We start from the raw sequence: 20191 nt of genomic DNA, 5'->3' as shown, positions 1-20191 counted from the left end.
TCAAGAGCAACCTGTGAAGTCAGGAGAGCAATTAAGAAAATCTTGTAGTCAAAACCATTCACTCAGTATAGTTATCTAGTGCTGTTTGTGATATATCCACAAATAGCAAACACAACTGGTTCTTAGAGACCTACCAGCTTTGCTGAACAGCAACTGGAAGCCGGGGGGACACACTAGGGCCTTGCAAGTGGCAACAGATGCCAAGATTTAGATAACTAACTCAGAACCCTCACAACAGTTGGTGGGGTTGTACCAGGAACCACAAGTGACCCCAGTGGAGGCTATACCCTCAATGATGGGTGCCATCCTGCAGGGTCTGAGACAGGTGGGTAGAGACAGAGACTGGTAAGAGGTTTCACTGACAACCCTCAATCTAATGAGGGTTTGAACCAGGTCCAGGGTTTGTCTGAGAGATCCAGATGGTAGCAGCAGGACATGCAGCTGAAACATGGGTTCCCTAGGCATGGGAATGAGTCTATAGTGTAACTTATGCCAAGGGCTGAGCTAAAATGGGACTCCTGGGTCCACGTGCAGGATTAGGGGACCCAGATAGGGCTGATCAGAGACATTAAGGTCCACAGATGCCCCCAGAAAACTGATTGGTTGTTGCCTTGCTCTCCAGACCCTGCTGCCCAGTTCAGCACAACCATCAGGGAACACCCAACTCCTGGAAACCCATGTTCAGGTGTTGCAATCTGGAACTGGATCACTCTCTAGGCACAGGGTTCAGCTGACAAAACACGTCTGCAGTTGGAGATGCCACATGGTACTCAAGACAGCAGGTATTATACAGGGCTGTGGTCAAAACCATATGTCTTTTTCTAGAGCAATGTCTGGGGGCCCGGTGGGACACTGTGAGGCACATCTGGTGCCTTTGTGTAGGTGGTGAATCTCATCTTGGGTATCTTAATTCACGAATAGGTTTTAAAAAAGCAGTGGCACAGCTGATGCAAAAAGAGCACTTCAAAAATGTTAATTGTCTCAAAAGACCAACTTTTAGACAATGTCATGATACAACTGTAAGGCAACCAAGCATGCTTGTGTGAAAAAAGATTTGGACAGGATAAGCCTTTTCAGGAACCATAACAATTACACCCAATGAGCAGCTCTTACTATGAGCACATTAAGTAAAACAGTCCACAGAAGCAGGTTCTGATCACTCAACAAAAGCAAAAAAAGGCTCTTCGTTTTCACCTAATTCTATAAACTAGCAACAACAGCATTTGACATTTTGCTTTTTTTCTGACAACATGGCGTGGGAAGCTGCTTTTGTAGTAGCAACTGGTGGATCTCCTGTGTGTACATATACAGTACATAATGTTTATGGGTTTAAGCACTAAAATATATTTTAAGTGTAGTCTGTAAAGTAAAAGAAGTCTCATAACTACATGTTATAAAAAAGAAAAATAAAGAGAGATAAATATGCATATACATGAAATAGAATATTGCTCTCTTAGAACAATAAAGTGTGACTTTTAATGACTGTGAGTCATTAAAATAAACATGGGGATAAAGGTAATTGCTACTGTACTTCCTGTAAAAAAAAGAACATGTAAAATGGAATTGCTTGAAAAACAGAATACAGATGGAATTTCTGGTAAATCCTCAATAGCCTTTGATGATAATTTCACAGCTGAGAGAATTATGCAGAAATTCTCTCTTTTTTCCCTCATTCTGAACTTAAGAGTTGATTAAGAGGCTGGGCATATTCACGATTAGCTATGCAGAGATAAATGTTTAAATCTCAAGAAATTTCTTGCAATACAATGAAAGTCTGTGTCATACTGTCATATATGAGTTTATACATTTTGTTTGTTCCACAAGCTTTGATTTAGAGTGGGAATTTTCAGTTTACAACTTAAGTGGAAGATGAAAAACAGCTGTATTCATTGTTTAAATGTTTTTACTGTTGGCATCAGCTGCAGCAGCTTAATGGTTTTGATAGAGAAAGTCCTGAGGCTCTGCAAAGCAACCATGTTCTGTTCTCTCTGGACATGGGATAAATCAGTTTCTCCACGGTGATTCATCTGGGTAATTCAACTGCAGGTTGTCAAGTCCAGAAGAGGCTCTTATCCAACTATATTCAGGAAGAGATGGGAATGGATGACTGGGAAATATAAATGACCTTTTTCTCCAGATAGATCTGCTGCATGTATCCTTACATATAGCCTTCTTCTGAGTTCGGTACAGGCCCACCATCTGATCTGCTATTCAGGCAAAAATTTCAGGTTTTCAATTTTCTGTTTGCTGGATAATGAGCACTATGCTCTTTCCTTTATCCTTTCAGTTGGCTGAACTGGGAGTCCTCATTTATTATCTTTGGAGAGTAGTAATAAAAAGATCATTCTATACTTAAGGTTAGTTGACCTCTCAAGTGTTGCAGGCTCAGTAATGCAGGGAAATAAGACAAATAGACCATTTTCACAGCTTTCAGCTTACCAGGACCCCTGAGCACACATAGCACCAGCTGCAAGAGAGAACTTGCAAAGAGACATAGAACTGAAGTGATAGTGTTCCTGAGAATGAGCTGTGGGTAGGTGAGGTGTCCAGGGAACAGACAAATCTGTCGGCAACTGAGGCACAGACCCAGACCAGCAGGGAATCTGAATCGTTTATTCAAAGAAACGAGCTGGTTTTATACACTTTTCTAAGGCACAGTATTTCCTTATATGGCAGTCCTCACTACGTGATGCAACACACTTCCTAAAAGTCCTTCTATGGGGTGATCACTTGCTGTTCACCCTTCTGCCAGCTCCTGGCAGCCTCCTCTCCATAGGGTTCTGCTGTGTGACACCTCCTCCCGCCAGGGTCTGGTGGAGACAAGCCTCTGTGCGCTGCCATGTGCTCCTTTGTGCTGCCACGTGCCTCTGCAGGCAGGTTTTACAGCTTGTAACTCAACTTTATTCCATCTCTTCCCACAAAATCATTGCTAAGTGAGATTGCAAGAAACAAAGTAAAACTTGGACCTCCTCTCAAACTTCCTCTGTCATGGTCTTGTTGGGTCAGTGACCACCATGGAGACAAATAATCCTGGCGGGACCTGAAAAAGATGGGACAGCCTCTAACAGGGGTGGTTCTTCTTGCAAGCCTCCTGAATGGCCCACATCAACAGTTTGGTGAACCTCAGCACAGGGATAAATCCACCAGACTGCCTTTTTATGCTTTAATATCTAGAATCTGACTTTTCTTTATCTAAAGCCTCTAGAGTTGCAGAATGAACTTGAAAGCAGGACTGAATGTAAACCAAGAAGAGACGGCTGCTTGAGTTCACAGAAGACAGCAGTTTTGCATGGCATTAATCAGTAAGAGTGGTAATTCAGAGGCACATTGTTAGGCTTCATACCTTTGCATTGTTAATAAATTGTAGATCAAAGCATGGACAAAACTCAGAAAATTTAAACTATTTATATGCTTCTTATTGGTGAACATGGCAGAAACAGTGCTTTTGCAGCATTTTCCCCCTTGTATTTGAAGAATTGAGCACAACAGAACTCCTTGAAAGCACAGTAAGCATGCGTGACTAGTTCAGTAAATATACACTCTCTCTCATTTGGTGTGTCAGTGGACCTAGCCTAATCTGCATGTGACTGTCATGATGGTTGTAGTAGTTCCCTTTGCAGTCATTCCTCCCAACCCAATTCCCTCTCTGGTCCCAAGCCACATTCGCATTTAGGATGTAGCATCATGCAGTTCCTGCAAAGTCCTTTACTGTTTGTTACTGTCTCTATGTATATCAAAGAACAAGGAAATAAAAATAAAGAAATGCTAAGATTCTCCTTAGCCCTAAGCAAGATTTTCAGCTTAAAATCACCATTACAGAAAATTTTTGGTAAAGGACAAAAAACCCCAATACTTGAGACATCATTTTGCTTAAAAGGATTTTTTTTCTCTTTCCCCTCTTTTTTTGTTTCAGAATTTTGAACTAAAAGAAAAAAGTACCACATATTCTGTTTCTTCATGGGGATACTCCATTTGCTCCTACACCAAAGTAACCCCTCAGAGATGTACCTTATTTCTACAAACACGGTTACTAGCTGTGCAAGCAGCTGGGGTACGGACGAGTATAAGCAACAACATTGGATAATCAAGAAGTCAAGTCAAGAAGACTTGGAAAAGTGGAAGGGGAAGAAAAGGGAAAATATAACTTCTCTGTAGGGTTTCAAAGCTTCTATTGAATCCCACCATTTTCCTGACCTCAAGAAATTTGGGGAAGGAACTACCATTCTCAGAGAAACAGATTCTTTTACCTCCCAGTATTTTTCTCTTTGGTGAAGAGGAAAGCTCAATAGCTCTTGAAACCTCCCTCTCTTCTACACCAAGAGAGGAAAATAAAGGCTAAGTGACAAAAGAGTTAATAAGCATTCTAGCAGTCAGGATGCAGGGTTTGCGTTTACACAGAAAGGAGAAAAGTGCATTTGGTAGAATAGGACTGATTCAGAGCAGAAATTGCAAACATTGACATGAGCCAAATTTTACATTGTGTAAAATGTGTGGGAGTAGTTCTCATCTCCAGTGCCTTTCTATAGGACCTCTAAATAACAGCTCACAAAGACAACAGATATGTCAATTCATTCTTATGTAACAAGACTATTTTCTTGGCGGTATTACCACAGTTCATGGTAGACATTAATTTGTACTAGAAAGGTACTACGTAATAAATTGCAATTCATCACCTCAGAGCCAAAAAGTCTGTCCAACAAAGCAACAAGTAATTGGGGTTAGAATTTAGGATTGCATTGGGAGTAGATTATAAACTCCTTGGAGCATCTTTGCTTTCCTGTGTTGTGTTTATAACACTAAGAGTAATTGAGCACTGCTTCCCAGTTATGCTTCATCAGCACTGCCACCATAGACCCCAGCACCCATGGGGAGCTTTACAACACAAGTGCAATCTGAAACTATTAATCTATTCACTCTTGAAAACCAGTATTATTATATAGCACTGATGAAAGTAATCCATAAAATGAAACCAAGGAAATACTTTTCTTTGTAAGAAGGCAAGCACTAAGCTGCATTTAATTGAGGTTGGGTTCTATTCTCAATTACTAGTGAAAATGTACTGTCGCTCTGATCTCAAGCGGTTCAAGCATGATGATGTTACATATGACTACAAATGTCCTTTTATTTTCAGCCCATGTTTTAGACTTCTGCAAGCACAAATACAACTGTTATCTCTGTTTGAAAATTGCAGAACAAAATCTTGTACCTACCAAAAAATAAAATTTTACCTGTTCCCCTGCAACACCTTCTTCAAAATCAGCAAGTTAAATATACTGCATTTTTAAGATGCAATTAAAGAAACTGAAAAAGTAACTGACCTCTTGCCGTTTGAAATTTTGAACATATTCTTCAAACTGTTCATCTTTAGTTTCATCTGCTTTTCCTAGTTTTTGAAGTACCTATAGTGAAAGGAAAAGTAATAATTTAATATTTATGACACAAATCAAAACCACTGCTATTTTCAACACTTCTGTTTTTGCAGTTAGGTGTAAATAGCATTTTACTTTTCGGGGTGTTTCATGCTCTACAATTCCAAAGTTCCCACAAGACACTATTTTGTCAAAATAAAGGATAAAAGCAGGAGTATGGTGTGGGGGTGTGTGTGTGTGTAAATATACTCCCAAGTATGGAGTCCTTGGGAGAATGTTTCTTGTTTTTTTTTAGTGAAACAACTTTTCTTTTAGCAAAGGCTCCCATGGTTTCAAAGCAAGAAGGAATGAGAGAATTTTGCTGGCACTACAAATTATTGTCTGTCTCAGACAAAGAAAGAAAAAAAACCTCATTAGGTTTTTCTTCTCATTACATTGAACAGTATTAACATTATTCTTATCTGCATGATTTTCAACATAAAGTCTTAAAAATTAAAGAACTGTAAGGCTGATGCTTATTTAAAACTTGGTGTTCATTTTGCTCCCCTCATTAATTCATAAGTAAATTGTTGTCCACTAGATAATAAGTATGCTACAATAATTCAGCAATAAGCACTATTCAATCAGCAATCTCAAAAGTAATTTGACACAGCTACGCTTTATGCTGTATTTAACCACAATAAATGCATTCTATTATTAAATCCCATTGCCATCCATTCATTATAATACTGAAGACTTAAACATAGCTGCAAATAGGCTTCACCCTGCTTGTAAAGCAATCCCCAAATCTTTACGGAGTACTTGCTTGTGGGAATGAACCATCCCACATATTGATGTTCAGATTGCTCTCCCATTACAAATTGACCAAACTATCTATTTGCACAGTTAATAACAAAACCAAACAAACCAAAACAAAACCAAAACCCAGAAGCCCCACAAAATTGAAACAGTAGCAGTTAGCAGATAATATCAATAAACATAGAAACATTACTACCTATTCTTCTCAAAACAAAGAATGTACAGCTCCAGTAGTACCATATTCTTTCTCAGGCCACCTTCCTCTCCCAAGCCCAGCCAGTCTCACAGCACAAAATCAGGCTGCACAAAGGGGTGGTGAGCATTGCTACTGTGGAAACCAGACGTCAAGATGATCATGAAAGTGACGCAATGCTACCTGTGGACATGGCATGTGCAAGGAAGTTTTGGCATAATTACAGCAGAAAGACAGAAAGAATGATATCAGAGAAGAATAAAAAGACATAGAGTAGCCTTTTGCTGCCAATAGCTATGTTCATTTTTTGGCATGTGTGGGCATTTCTGGTTGCTTTTAAAACAGATAACTAGTCCCAAAAATCTCATACATTCTCATCTCCAACCTCTTCATAAAATATTAGTAAGTATCACAGAGAATTTTACAGACAAATCATTTAATTTAACACTTTGAATCATCACAGGCCTTCACATTGCTCCTTGTCACCAATGAGCCAAAGAGTCTGCCCCCAACTGTGGCATGGCTTTGATCTGCACCGGGGGCTTTCAGAAAATCCAACGTTGCCTTTTCAAAGAGGTCGCTGCCAGGTAAGCCTCCTAATCATGGCAATACATTCAAACTACATTTGAAGCAAGAAGCATGTTAACTGTAGTAAGAGCAATTCATAACATAGATAACAAACTACAGCATCAAAAGTTGTCATTATAGAGTCTTTTTTCCGTATCAGTGGCGCACATCTATGTTTTCAAATGTGCACTCAGGCCCAATAGTGCAAGGCTCAGAAGGGAACAACCTCCCGTAGCACCTACCTCCTATTTGGTTTGGGGTTTTTTTATCCTATCTCCAGTTTTCTATTTCTATACAGATACTTAGCTGAACTAAGATGCAGTTGTTATAATCTAGCCTCTACAAACACCAATCCTAATCTTAATCCAGATAATTTATAAAATAGTTTCTCAATTTTCCCAATCCAAATCAGAACTATAAATAGGTCATATGGTTGGATATAAAAGTTCCAAGCCAGAGGCTTGTCATTAGTTAAAGAAATTTACCCTCATGGAAGTCCTGCAGGTCATGCAATGTACACAGATAACTGGGGTTCACTTACTCTTTTGCTAAAAGCAACCCTAATCCCATCCCCACAATTCCATATAGAGACCGTGGAGCAGACTGGGGCTAAAATAAACTATTCCTCACACATTCTTTTAGATCCCACTCATATAACTCCATGGACTACTGAATGTGTATCTCAGCCTTTTACAACCAACCTAGCTGTATTCACAAGTTTAGCATTGGCAGTCTAAACAGAAAAGTGGCCAGGCTGACAGTCATAGAAACTGACCCACCTTTCAGCACTTGTTTGTGCACTTCTGTCTCAAAGTGGAAGTCTCTTGTCAACAGAAGTCTATAGTTTATAGTTTATTTTTGCTCAGTTAGATCAGCACCTATAGGGTGCTTTTGGAGTAGGGTTAAAGCCAGATGAAGGCTTGTCTGCCCTACATATGGGTTACTCTAACTCCACCACCCCCACCTCATGGACAGACTGAAATAAATTTTAAACATATTGTTCATCTTGTTCTGTGGAATACGTGGGTTAAAGTCAGGGTTTGGTCTATGGCTAGGGTTAGGAAAAGGCAAGTAGAACTAGGTTCAGAACAAGAGAAAATGGATTTGAAACACACAGGTTATTGGAAAGCATCTGATGGTAAAATGAAGGCTGTGCTCAGGAGCAGCAAGTGCCTAACCTCCCCCTTAAGCCTCAGTTTGACCACCCTTCTAGATAAGGATAAACTTTATTAACAGGAATAGCTCAGTTTATTGGTGGCCCATGAGGACAGGAGAAGAGTAGATGGACTGTGTTTCACAGAAGCCTTGGAGGGCTCTACAAAGTGCTAAAGAAAGGAAATCTGGACTGATAAGTGGCTAATATTTTATTTTAGGTCCATGTGGTAAGTAATCCATATTATGGATTTGAATTCAGGTTATTAGGAAAAAAAAAAGAGCAGAGGAATCAAAGATCTTGAACATTCGGTGGCCTGTAGGGCTTGAATGAGTCCAGAACTTAGTGAAGACAAGTGGGTAGCATTATTTTTTCTTAGCATACCCATACAGAGAAATAACATTTGATGTTAAGTTTGAGAACAACTATCAGTGTGTATGAACAGTCTGTATCATTTACAATAAAATAAATTCTAAAAATTAAAGAAAGGGACATGAGCTGAATCTCAATAAATATTCTATACTCAAGGTTTTTGCAATCTTTCGAAGATTGTATAAAAATAGTTGATTAACGTGTTCACCCTATTAAAATAAAACTAGGATAAAAGCTACCTCATTTCATTTAATAAAACTAAATCACCTACCACTAAGCTTCCTCTTAAAATGACATAAAAAGATTTTTTAAAAAAGTATCTTGAGTATCAGTGTTGATCCAGCATGTTGCTAAGAATATATGAACTAAATTGTTAAGTCCAATTAGCATTAAGAATGAAGTAAAAGTTAAATTTAATACAATGGTAAACTTAGATACTATTAAGTAAATACATGTAGAGAGGAACTGTCAGGCAATGTGGTACTGACATAACATATGGCAAATTCTACACTAACACACAAAATTTGAGTAAGAACATTAATCATGTCTGATATAATTTATAAATGTCGTCAAGAATATTTCCATTTGGAGGTGCTGCATCTTCAATAAAACTTTCAGATGATGTAAGATTAAACAATACCCCCTTTAGTCTTCTAAGTGCCTTTATTTAGCATATAATACATTCAGTTGTATGAGGATCTTGAATTCAAATGAGCAGTTTTAGAATGATTGTAATGTGAATGTTGTTAAGTGCTTGTAACATACCAAAGAAACTAATATAGTAAAATAAACTACAGATTAGCTTGAAAAAGCTTGATTACACTGAAAACTCTTGTCTTGAGGCAAAAATGACAGTGTTACACCACCTCCTGAGACTACCACCCTGACAGGCCTAGGCATCCTCTCCTAAAAACGTTTTTAAGACTATGGCAGTTCAAGGAAAGAAAAAAAAAAATTAAATAAAAAACAAACAACCCTGAAACTGAATCTCTGATGTAAGCTGTGGCCACCCAGGAGCTGCCTCAAGGGCAGCTCAGCTTCCTGCAGAGCAGCAGCAGGGTGGGCAGGAACTGACCTCATCAGACGTCCCAACATGCATCATCCCCAGTCACATATCAGTATTCTTAAAGAACAACCAACACGTTCAAAACCACACAGAGCAGGAAGATATGACTGCTCAGACAGTGCTACCTAGGAGAAGACTTCATCAGAAATCGACCGGATCGTTAAAATACTGAAAACATTAAGTTAATCTAATCTGCCAAAAGTAGCACAATTTAGGGTATAACAGAATAACCCCAGTGTGAAAAGTAAGACAAACACTTATGAGAGTTCAAAACTGTTGCCATGGACTCCCTGTCCAAAATTTTTTGAGAATAGTAAAGTGCTCTGGATCTCACTAATGCAAACTCATGGATCTATAACACTGTTCCACAATCCTTTTGCAACACAATTCCACAACATTTTTTATTTTACCTAATACCATACTCTTCTACAACCTGTAAAAGAAATACTAGGGCTGCATGACTAATATGTGCAGTTTTCCAAAGGAGTTTCACAATGGTACTTCTGAGCAGAAATTGATTAAAATGAAAACCAACCATGGAGGAGAAATCATTTTAAAGTTACCCTTGTGCAAAACATCATATGGATATCAGAAAATGCTCACAAAATTTAAAGAAGTATTTGCCCAATATAAAATAGCTTTGAAAGAAGCTTCTTATGATACAAAACAATGCTTATCTGAGATTAAAAAAAAGAAACACAGTGAGTCAAGTTCGAAGTAAGCATGATTGTATTTTAACTTCACCAACTATGTAGTAGTATATGTCAACTTATAAAGCAAACATACATGGCCCCAGGCTTACCAGAGCCTGACAGTAATTCCAGACAGACCAAAAACTCCACCCCACCAATCATCCTGCCCCAAACCAACCATCTCCCCCCACCAAAAAAACCCACAGAAGCACCACAAGCACCTCCATGTTTAAAAAGACAATTTTTTTTTCATGTTATGGGATGCTATACAAAGTGTCCAATACCACAAAATCATAAAAAAGTGTCAAAGTAGAAAAGTTATGCACAGTCCATGATACCCAGCTGGTATTTGAGAAGTGTAGGAGCAAAGTTTAAGAAATCCTGTTTGTTCCAGAAATTAAAGCTGGCTAGGAAGATAACATATTAAAGTATAAACCCTGGTATAGAATTAATTTCAAAACTTATATACTGACTTTCACTCAAGCATGACAGCAGGGTGTTAGCACAAGAAACAGAATACTCAACAGTCATTGAAGCTACACAAGATTCCCACCTCCTCACAGTTAGCACATGTGTTGCTGAAGTGAAAACAGAGGGAGAATCATTACAAGGATGCTGCTTAGTTGTTCTGCTGCAAAGACAGGCAGGAAGAGACAGTACAGTGGATTACAGATATAGAAGTATAAAGCTTATGGACCTATTTGTTTAGTCCAGCTAACAGAAAGCCTCCTCCAAAGAGGTAACATTCATATCTAACAAGCCAAAATCTAGTTGGGCAGCATTTAATAACAAAACCAATCTTTTTCTGTCATGATGTCAAAGTCTACAGTCTTCTGCCTCCATTTCACTTGAGCATTGAAATCTCAAAATATGGTCAGAAAAAGAAGATGGGCAATGAGATATTTTTAGATATTGTGTCCTAGGTTACAGTGTAAGATGTAACCAAAAGCATGTATTCTATTACCATCTTCACAAGCTGTTAAAGCATGGGGATAGTGGTTGTTATTTCCTACCATGATTCATCCCTGATAACTCCCTCTGGGTACTATCTCTGCTAATGAGCCATCAAGGACCCACTGCATGACTCACAGAATTACATCATCCCACTCTGAGATGCTCTGCCCAGGGGGAGGAGCCAAGCATTCCCCTCTGGATATAATCTGGGGTTTGGAACAGCACAAGCAACCCTACCTACTGGATTCCCAGAGGACAAGAGCTACCACTCAACCATCAGGTGAAGACCAGACCCTTCTATAGGATCACCACTTCAACACAACCACTTCATCTGGACTGCTACCACCACCCTGACTAACATGGTGTCAGGCTGTATCCTGACTCTGTCAGTGTTCTTGTACTATTGCATTTATTTTAATTTTCCTATTAAATTATGATTCTGACTTGTGATCCCCCACTGGTTTGTTTTCAAACTAGCACATATTGTTACACTGTAGGATTAAAAATTAGATGGGTTTTCATAATAAGAAAAATAATAAATACAAGATTTTTTTAAAAACCTGTTAATTTTTTTCTCTAGTACTGAACACACCCAGTAAGTATAAATTACCATTTTATGACAGAGCTAAGATTCCCGTGTCTGAAATAGCATAGTGTATTGCTCAGTTTCAGTTCTGCTGTGAATATTTTGATCTCAGCATAGTTCTAATGCAACAGGCTCAATCACTTCTCTAAGCAGTTGACTGAATTTCATACTCTCCATGCTATATAGTCATACGCTTTTCAAGAACTCAGCCTTGCCCTTGTACTCCTGCTGCTCTTTCACCATTGCGTTCCTGAAAAAACACCAGCTGACAGTGACAAATGTTTGCTGAAGCCTTTGTTCTCATTAATATCTGCTGCAAGGTTGTGGAAAAGAATCCCTTTGCCATTGACAGACTCTCAAAAGCCTGAAAACCTGATTAATACAGGACACTGAGCATTTTCCTATGAAATTTTTACCACAGAAAACACAGACACCACAATAAAGCTCTTCACTTAAAAGCAATTGCTTTGTGAGGTGCTGGTTTCTGTTACTAATCTTATAAAATGACTGAACTTAGCTCAGGTTTCCAGATCAGCTTTAGGCTATCTGTGGTTACCAGTCCTTTATTCTGTGCACACTGGCACTATTAATGACACATAGAACAACTGATCATTCATCAAATTACGTAAAATCTTCACTGTCCTGTAATGTATTTTATATCTTTATTATTGTACTGGTAATGATTCCTCAGACCCCTCCTAGGTCTTCTCCTACACTAGGCACAATAATGCTAATTTGTCCACCATTTACAGTTGAGTTTTATTGCTCAAGTTTGACACAGTGGATCATATCCTAGAAGAAAGGCCATCACAGTAAACTGCATTTGGGAATGCATCATTTAGTGGCATTGTGCAGCTCCACAATTGCTATCCTAATGTGTAACATAGGCAATTTCTGCTGTACAAAGCCAAGGAGAAGTCATATCCTGAACTGTGTGAATGCATGAAATGTTGAGTAATGGAAGAGGGCAGCTGCTAGGTACCAGGCACTCTCCAGTATGGAAGAGCATTAAGACAACTCTACGGGTCAGACTAATTGTCCATATAACAGGACCTAACATCTAACGAATCTCTCTCCAAACCCCCTCAAACAAGATGACTAGGGAAGATACATGACAACTGTGCACTACTACTTATACTTGTAGAGCCCTTTCCCAACCACGAAAACTGAATTTCAATCAATTCTTGATGTTGTCTCTTTACATTTTATAGACCCAGTGGATTTTTCTTATTGATGGACTGTCCTACTGCTTGTGAAGCTCTGATAAGGTATTCACTGCTTAAAGAAGCAAAAAGGTGCACTTCTCTTACAAATGATTTCTTTTGTTAATTTTTTGTAAGCTTTTGCTTGCTGGTGCTTTGAGTACTGTAAAATACCATGATGCATCATAACAGTTTGCTTAACAAATGAGAAGAGTACTGAATAGTATGTAGACAAGCATAAATCACTATGATTAGCTACATTCTCATAATCAAAACTGTAAGAGGGAAATGCAGCCTAAATGACAAATGTAAACACTATGCAATGAGAGATGATCATAGTAACCTTTCTGCAAATCACAGAATCTAATTGTTCATCATTGCCCAGATAGTATAAAAATGCTCTAAAGAGATCCACAAAATAAACAAGATTATGATTGCTTTTGGAATGAAGCCAAAGACTTCCGCCTTAGTCCTTGGTCATTTGGTTAAAACCAGAAAGTACTTTACAGAGTACACTGACCTGCATATTGCAGTGTACCACAATATATAGGCAGACCTATATATTGTGGTACCTATATAGCATCCAGCAAATTTCATCTAAATGAAATCTACTTTCATGGAAGTATGCGCCCTTGCAAAATTTAACACAATAGCAGGTGGTTACCATTCTGCATAAAGTACAACCCTAACAGGTCCAGCAGTAAAACTTTGCTGGGCAGTAGAAATGTAAGGAGACTGAAGGATGAGCTTTCAAGTTTACAAAGGCCTCATTTTGCTTATGAGAAGGGAAGGAATACTAACAGCTGTGTCAGTGTACTGCAAGGGACTTCTGCTTTTCTCTTAAGAACTTCACAAAACTTAATGCTATGGGGTCCCACATGACAAGGGGACTCATCAGATACTCTCTGTATGTATTCTGAAAGGTGCTTATCCCTGGTGGATGTGAAAACCTGGTACAGCTTCAAACAATAAAGAAGCTGTTCCCTGGACTGTATGTGAGGCTAGCCTATCTAATAGAGGACAGCATCAAGGTAGAGATGCTGGAATGGTGCATGACAGGTGATTTTCATAGAATGTTGCTTAAACAGGAAAACAAAATGGAAAGGAACAATAAAAAACATAGACCAAGATATATAGAGAAAAAAAGAGTGAGAAATCAAAGAAGGAATTAAGTGGGAGTCAAATGATTATGAGAGAATAGGAACCAAGCTAAAAACAAAGAATCAACTTTGAGAAATCACAGGTTTGATTCGTTTGCTTTCCCATAGTCATCTCAGATCACACAGGATGTCTCAAACACCTCTGTGCAGTTGGCAAACATGACATAGCTTGAGGCAAGGCAGGATACAACTCAAGCAGCCTATGTGTGGGCTGCTGAACTGAACTATTAATACCATAGCAACACTTATGATCCTCAAACTTTTGAGTTTTCTGTTTCCTCACAAAATTGTTTAATACAATAATAATGCATTTTTTGGTCACTTTACCATTGGGCAAAAAAGGTACGGAAAAGGCAAGTAACTTCTACACCAGGCTCAGAGAAGGTTAATCATAAACCAAAATCTGATTATTCTAGACTAGCATCTTAACCTCTGGGCTATCCTCCTGTGAATAGCAGTACAGAAATCTGTTGTGTTCAGAACATCTGCACTAGACCTATAAAGAAGAGAAAGAACGAGACAAAAAGGCATCTCAAAGAACTGCAAAGACAATCTCTTTGCCCTTCTCTGGCTATTGTTGCTCTCATACTTCTTGAAAAGATTGATTACTTCTTTTGATTGAATAAGGTCTAAATTTAACTGCCTGAATAATTAGCAATGACATCCTTGGCTGAATTTCTGTGTCCTTTACGTAATCTCAAATAAAACAAAACATTACTCTGCTGAATTAAAAAAAAAAATAAAAATCCTGTCATCTGTTGTTTCTGCCTGTACTTAGTCATGTAGCTGAAAAGTACTTGGATAGCTTTCTAATAGTGACCAGTGTGTCTTTGCCTTCTGGAAACTAGCTGTGCACTCAGATTCACACTCTCCTCATTACTTCCTATTTCCCTCCATCTTACCTGTTCCTCCACTTTCTTACTACCCTTTGGCTTGTTCTCTACCCTTACTGTTGAGCAGACTCTTTCCTTAAAACTGCTCCCTCCAAAAAACATTAACAATAGAAGAAATATTTTATTTACTGCCTTTGATAGCATTTCAGTTTGTTCATGTAACAACTTCATTTACCTGATCTACTAACTTTTGGGCTGCAAGCTTTTCAAAGCAAGAGACTGTCTGAACCTCTGCCCTTTATAGCACTGAGGACAAAGGACCATCCTCTCAAGTTGTTTGAACATCCTGCCAAAAGACATGATTAATAATTTAACTTCTGATGGCTATATTTACCTGGTGACCAGCTAGTTCTTTTGCTGTCTATTTACTTGATACTTCTAGTACTTAAGAATGAAGAAAAAAAAGGCTTAAGCGGCCACTTGATAAACTTTCTTCCACCATATTTCCAAGGAATAAAAAGCACAGAATCAAATACGAAACAATTGCCATTGATGAAACTTCAATTTGAACTTTTTCAAATTAGATTTAGATTGTTATTTCAAAATTGAGTAATTACTTATATAGTACTTCTTAAAAATATGCTCTGAGAACTTATCAGAGGAACATTAAAATCATCTACGAAAACATTTAGCGCAAAAATCTTTTTAAGCCGGAAGCAGCCACAATACAATAAACAATTCAGCCTCCTGTACAAAAGGGCCAGTAAGGCTCATCCTTGCACAAGTAAACTAAGATAATTTATTGTCCCAAAGTCCTCAGCAGTGATACCTAACAGAGAATGTGTTAACTCTAAATTAATTTTTCTTTTTCTGAGCAAAGAAGAGAGATATCAAATATAAGTTTCTAATTTATCTGTAGCTACTACTGTTTCATTTCTTAATCAAACATTTAAATTCTACCTGGAAAAAGACAACTTTTTCCTTTACAGACTGTCTCTCTGGATTTATCACAGCAAATATATGGTGTTCTTCTTGGCTGCTGGCAGTTTTAAAAAAAACCAAACGTGGCCAAATAAAAAGATCTCGTTCAATAATTCAATATAACAGACTTTGAAGTGCACATGCATCTTCCCACTGTTTAGTTCCACAAGATATATGTGGCAGAGTCTTGTTTATTCAACTCTGATGATATGATTCCAGTGGATCACAGAATTTAAGGAATTTAGCTTTCAACAGTGATGCTTTTCAGGCTATTTCCACTTATATTCCCACTGCTGTATCTGATTTTTGCAGTTCCAAGATCAGTGACAATATTTCCTATTGATTTTGATTAAATAAAACAGAACCAATTTTTAATAAAATAGATGGATTTTGGCATTAAGTAGGTAGAGAGCATTAGTGGCAAAATATGTCCTTTCAGTAGAATGATATGAAGTTGGAAAATCTCATTTGACAGCATTATAGATATCTCTATGTTACTTCTCATCACAGAAGGCAAACAGAGGTAATTTGTGAATGACATCAGTTTCTTCAGTGTGGAGTAAGAACCAGATAAAAGTTTTTGAAGAAATTGTCAGAGTTGCTGGGAAGGAAAAAAATGATAAAAGAGATACTTTGATTTGATATAATACATTTTTCTAATGATTGCCTTTAATATTATAATCCACATCCTAAGCCACAAAATTACATTTACATTAGTAACTATGCAGAGATGATGCCAAATAGAGAAAAGATTACAGCCATTCATGACATGGGTAAATTAACAGAGATCACTTACTTCTCATCTCACAGCGTCAAAACAGGTTAATTTGTTTTCCTTCCACTTACATCACTATCTCTACAAGACAGGCTACTAGTGGTTTTGTGTCTTATCAGTCCGGCTTCTAAATTAGTCCATATGCTCAAAGTAGCAATACAGATGCCTAATCTTGACTGCCTCCTCCAGTCTGATCTGTCACATTTCCACAGATACTTCTTGGAAAGGAATTGGCTGAGGCTAGAAAGAGTCACCCACATTTGTTCCAGCATGCACTGAGGCGAAGATGTTGCCCACCCAGAGACTCCTTCATGTCCAGCAAGGATAGGATTTCTCTCTGCAGACTCAGGTCAACCTTCATTACAGAACTGATGTAATGGAGCCCTGGGGAAACAAAACCAAAGGTTTCCAGCATGGTTTGGTAGCTTGCTAACAAAATATTTCACCACCTGTTAAGACAGTCTCATGTCATGCCACATATAGCATTGCGGTACATGAAGATAACTTTTTCTAGTGCATTGCAAAACATTTTCCAGATTGATGCTCATGTATGGAGGAATTTACTGTTTCTTCGCAGATCATGAAAATATTGCACACTAAGTATCCAGTGGTGTGCCTGGCATGGCAACAGTTGCTGTACCAAAAGTACCCAGAGGTACTTTTCACCACTGACATGCTTGAAACCTCTCTCCTCTCTCCTCATCTGGAGGAAGACAGTGACACTGATGGAACATTCCAGATAACCTCATTCTTCTCTAGATGGAATGATAAATAAGTTTGGGGTTTTTTTCAAAAAATTGAGCTCCCAAAAGTATGAAAATTTAGATAGATCATATTTACCTGTTTCAGCAAATCTAACAGCGTGAGAAACCTTTGAAGACAGCCAGGTCTGTCTTTGTTTTTTAAAAATAGCTTTGTCAGAAATTTATTGATCCAAAAGAGATTTATTTCAGACTTATTGGAAGAATTTGTGAAGGCATAGTCTCCCAACAATCAAAAATTTCCCACGATCATTTCCATAAAGAAATAATTAAACTGGCATAATATGGCTAGCATTATGTGCTAGTCAGATATTTCTGAAGGCAGTCACCGTATTTCCTTCTCATTGCTTTTCAGAATTATTCAGCATTTTTGCATTACTGAAGGTCAAACCTTGTAATCGTAAAGTATTCTAAGGCTGCTCAGCTAACATAGTATATTTCTACTTTTCTTGTTAAGTTCTACCAAGGATAAGTTGGCCTGTTCTCAGGAGTTATGTGTATAATTTCTTCATGCTCACCCCAGGTCATTTTTAGTTACCAAAAAGGAAAAAAGCACTGAACTGATGCTGAGATCATCAAGGACTACCAGCAGTGGTGGTGCCAATGCTCCAGCTTTGACATTTGAGACATTTTAGACAAGTAGGACTTCATCCTCTCCCATGCAGCTTGGGGAATGAAACTCCAGAATCAGCCTTCAGAGCTGCTGAATGTGGAAGTAGATGTGCTGCACAGATCAGCAGCATGCAGAGTACATATAGGGTCCCCTTTTCAGAGAAGTCCTGTCTTTGCTGAGGCAAGATCAGTCCCCTTCTACTCAATGTGCTGCTGTGAAAGCAACCCATTTAAGAGCTCTCTAACAGTTGCACTTTTCAGGCAAAATGATATCCAGAAAAGGAGCCTATCAGCCAATGATGGAAAATAAATGGTAGGAGGAGCACTGTTTTACTGCAGGAGAAGGAACGTTCTTCTGAGGATACTGTTCATCTGGAGCAACATTCTGACGCCTTTTAATGGTCGTTATTAAGACAAACAGCAAGTCAGAGGAATATACCACAGTGAGAGCAAGATTAACAAGGAAAAATTTCAGGGTCTGGAAAAAACATTTTCAATACAGAAGGAGGATTAGGACAGGTAAGAAAAATTATTGCAAACGCGGTTAGGTGTAAGGAGATTTAGAAAACAGCACTTTGATAATTGAGAGGAAATAAAATAACAGTGGGATGCTGTGGCCTCATAACCTGTTAGTGTAGTCACCAAGGTATGCTGGAGAGACAGCAGCAGCAAAGACAAGCCTTAGCGACCCTCATCAGCAAGTCTGGTGCTGCAAGGCCTGTTACACTCTTTAGAAGCAAACTCTTTCCACTCAGGCTGAAGCCATGTGTCAATTAACAGCTCAATTGAAATCTCTCATCACATGTCAGATCGAAGGAAATTGGCATATGATAGAGACTGTGAAAGCCACTGGGAATATGGTACACAGTGAATTCAGCTGCAGGGAAGAGAATGCTAAGTTGATAGTCATTTACACATTAAGTGTCATGGAACGGAGTGGGAGAGTGGCAAACAATTCTAGTCTTTCTCTTGTTCTGGTGTCCTGCATCTAGTGGCAAAAATTGAAAAAAATTATCACCATTTTCTTTTAAAGAGTGTTGTCATTCCTGTCTTCAGTCTATGCTTTTCTACACTAGCCAAATGCTCTGACTTCAACCTTCCATTGTGGTCAAGTTTACAATGTTCAACTCTTTTCTTGACTTTTGTCTAGACTCTTTCCTGCTTCTCTTATATTAATATGCCTAAAACCAACTGATACATTTTAAAATGAGTGGTAGAAAGAAATGTATTAAGCACTGAAAATCAGCTTACATTTGAAAATGGATCAGAAAATGCTGCCTGACCTGAAAAAGAGATTAAACTACAGCAGTTTGATATTCAGGACTAAATCCTATGAAAAAGCCACTGCACATGTCTAATGAAAAAGTAACACATTCCTCAGTGTCTCATTACATTTGGAGCTCAAATATACAGTCAGTCTAAATACTCCTATCCACCATGATCACCACAGTAAATAATTATCTTCCAAGCACCTTTAAAAATCACTTCAGGATTGGATTATAACACCTTAATTTCTAGGAGGAGAAAACAACAGGCAGAGGAATTGATTAAGCAGCTGTGTCAGCCTTTAATTTATCATGCAATATGCCAAAGGGACAGCTTTAATCTGAACATGTAGATGCCGTGCACCAACACTGTGCCTAAACAATTACTGAGCAAAAAAAAGAACTAAAAAAGCAAATATAACAGAGTACAAATATATAAAAAGGTCCACATCTCATTTATTTCACTCAAGTAATTAGATTTGTGGATCTGAATGTGTGAGAAAGATAAGCAGGATTAGTTTCTCTATCACTCCCCAAAATAAACTGATACATATGGCAACTATTACTTAATATTTTCTATCATACCTACTCAAACTTTCATATTTCATGTAGCATAAAGTTAAAATTTAAAGATACTGGTGCAAAAATAACTTAATCAAAGCTTACTGGATATTGTTCTCTAAGTTTAAAGACTGATTTTATTTTTTTTCCTTTGTCCCTGAAACTTTCAGCTGTGTAAACTAGCATCGGCAGCAAGTAATTTCTGAACAAAGACGTGTTTTAAGTGATTTTTATTAAATGCTTTCATAAAAGATGCTTTTCACATAATGAACTATAATGGCATTAAAAGGC

General features: G+C 38.1%; 1 protein-coding gene across 8 annotated transcripts in view; it reads right to left on the bottom strand.

The window, feature by feature from the left end:
- AMPH (amphiphysin) overlaps positions 1-20191 on the bottom strand; it is a 135053-nt gene that overhangs the window by 64870 nt on the left and 49992 nt on the right. For all 8 annotated transcript variants that reach the window (XM_017727065.1, XM_017727063.1, XM_017727064.1 and 5 more), the window contains one exon: positions 5319-5399. The gene's annotated coding sequence lies outside the window, so the exon portion shown is untranslated. Of the gene's footprint in view, positions 1-5318; positions 5400-20191 lie in introns of those variants that run through there.

This window comes from Corvus brachyrhynchos, unplaced genomic scaffold (genome assembly GCF_000691975.1).
Source record: "Corvus brachyrhynchos isolate BGI_N302 unplaced genomic scaffold, ASM69197v1 scaffold1002, whole genome shotgun sequence".
NCBI lineage: Eukaryota > Metazoa > Chordata > Aves > Passeriformes > Corvidae > Corvus > Corvus brachyrhynchos.
This window is presented reverse-complemented; position numbering and strand designations above follow the sequence as displayed.